The sequence below is a fragment of the Trachymyrmex cornetzi genome, unplaced genomic scaffold (genome assembly GCF_001594075.2).
Source record: "Trachymyrmex cornetzi isolate Tcor2-1 unplaced genomic scaffold, Tcor1.1 scaffold1128, whole genome shotgun sequence".
NCBI lineage: Eukaryota > Metazoa > Arthropoda > Insecta > Hymenoptera > Formicidae > Trachymyrmex > Trachymyrmex cornetzi.
The window spans coordinates 5,868-8,314 of record NW_017295685.1 but is presented as its reverse complement, the minus strand read 5'-3'; positions in this window follow the sequence as shown (position 1 = coordinate 8,314).

Below are 2,447 nucleotides of genomic sequence, written 5' to 3'. Positions count from 1 at the left end.
TGATGAAAACCTTTCAATGATAGAACTAAGTTCAACTGACGCGAGAATTGTTGGATTCACCTTGCGTCCTTCAGGCGTGTGACCTTCGTTGCCCTTGCAATTATATGGCTGCATTTTCGTATTGCGCTGCAGGAATTTTGGACCTTCCCACCAGATTGTTTGTGACTTTAATTTGTCAGGGCTGATTCCCCTTGATAGTGGATCAGCGGGATTGTCCTCTGATTTTACATAGTACCATGCTGCCTTGTTGGTGATGCGCTGTATCTCAGCGACCCTATTTGCGACGAATGTATGCCATTTGTTAGGCTCGTTCCCGATCCATGATAGAGTTATCGTTGAGTCGCTCCAGTAGTATGTATTATGAACAGTGATGTTCAATGCTTGTGAAGCCTTTTCGGAAAGGCGTGCTAATAAAACTGCTCCACATAATTCTAATCTAGGCAGTGATACCTTTTTTAAGGGAGCTATTCTAGATTTGGCGCATAGTAGCCTTGTGTTGTATGTGTTTTCGTCCGTGCTGCTGCGAATGTATAAGCAAGCACCATATGCCGCTTCAGATGCGTCACAAAACCCATGTAGTTCTGTTCGATCTTGTTGGTTCTCTAATACTCTCCTGGGTATTGAAATTTGTTGAACGTTGTGAATTTGAGATCTCCACTGCTTCCACATTTCCAACATTTCTCCTGAGATTGGCTCATCCCAACCTTTATTGGTTTGCCACAAGCGTTGTAGCAATATTTTCGCTTTGACTATGCTTGGCCCTAACCATCCGAGGGGGTCGTATATTTGCGACACTTGAGTTAACACCTTACGTTTGGTGATTTTGCTTGTTTCTTCTGACAGCCGCAATCTGTATTGAAATACGTCTTGATTTACGTCCCAATGTAATCCTAGTATTTTTGTAGGTTCGCCAATCTCCACCATGGAATTGCTGGAAGTATTCTTATCGCTAATTTCCGGTATGTTGGACCTCCATTTTCGCAGTTCGAATCCAGCACTGTTTAGTATTTTAGTTGTACTTTGTCTTAACTGCTTGAGCTCTTTGACTGTGGATGCCCCCGTTAGTAGGTCGTCTACGTAGAAGTCGTTCAATATGGCCCTACTTGCTTCAGGACATTCTTTTTGATGTTGCGATGCTATTTCCTGAAGGCATCTAATGGCTAGAAAGGACGAACAGGCTAAGCCGTACGTGACTGTTTTGAGGCGAAACGTGCGAATAGGCTCATCTTCATTCCATCTCCAAAGAATCCGTTGCAAATGAGTGTGCTCATCAATAACTTTGACTTGTCGATACATTTTTGCAATGTCTGCAGACATTGCATATCGGTGCTGACGCAGGCGGAGAATGATGCTAAACAGATCCTGTTGTATGGTGGGTCCGACCCTTAGGCAGTCATTTAATGATATTCCAGTGGAGCTTTTACAAGATGCGTCGAATACTACTCTGACCTTTGTTGTTTCGCTATCTTCCTTAGTAACTGCGTGATGCGGAAGATAGTAAGATAATTTGCATTGTGCGTCCTTTTGCAATACTTCTTCCATATGATTTAGGTTTAGGTATTCTGATATGAAGCTGCTATAGGTCTGTTTGAGTTCCGGTTGCCGTTTGAGCTTTCGCTCAATTGCCTTGAAACGTTTTGTTGCTGTTTCCATGGATTCGCCTAATTCATCTATGTTGCCCTTCAGCGGTAGCTGCACTATGAATCTCCCTTCAGAGTCCCTGGCATGTGTTTCTAGAAAATGCTGTTCACATATTTTTTCTTCCTCCGAAACGGGTGGTGATTGCACCATCTCCTCTATGCTCCAGAATTTTTCTAATTGCTTGTGTAAAGTTGTAGTCATCCCGCAATACGACCTTTTCTGCTGACATGCATTGGTCGTTTCCATTGGACCCGCAGCGATCCATCCTAGACGTGTTTCTTGAAAAACGATGGATTGATTTGATCCTCTGACTTGTCCTCCACTTATGAGGTCCCAAAATATAGAGGCTCCCAATAACATGTCTACGTCGCTGGGAATATGGCATGTTGGATCTGCTAGTTCTAAATTATTTGGAATATCTAACGCTGTTTTATTTATTTTGTGTATCGGCAATCGTTCTGTGATTTTATCAATAATTAAGAAATGAAGATCGGTCTTAAATTCATTCACGCGCGATTGAATGGTTGCTTGCGTTTGTTGAGCTATTTTTATTGGTATATTACTTATGCCCCCGATGGACATATTGATTGTTTTTTGTTTTAAATTTAATTTTTTACTGAGTTCCTTTGTAATAAAGTTAGATTGTGAGCCGCTATCGAGTAAGGCTCTGCATTCGTGTGAAGCACCGTCTCTATCACGCACCAAAACGACGGCAGTTGACAAAAGAACTTGAGGGCCTCCCTCTAAATTATAATTATTTAAGGTAGCTATGCATTTATTTGATACAACGGCAACCCCTTGATTGG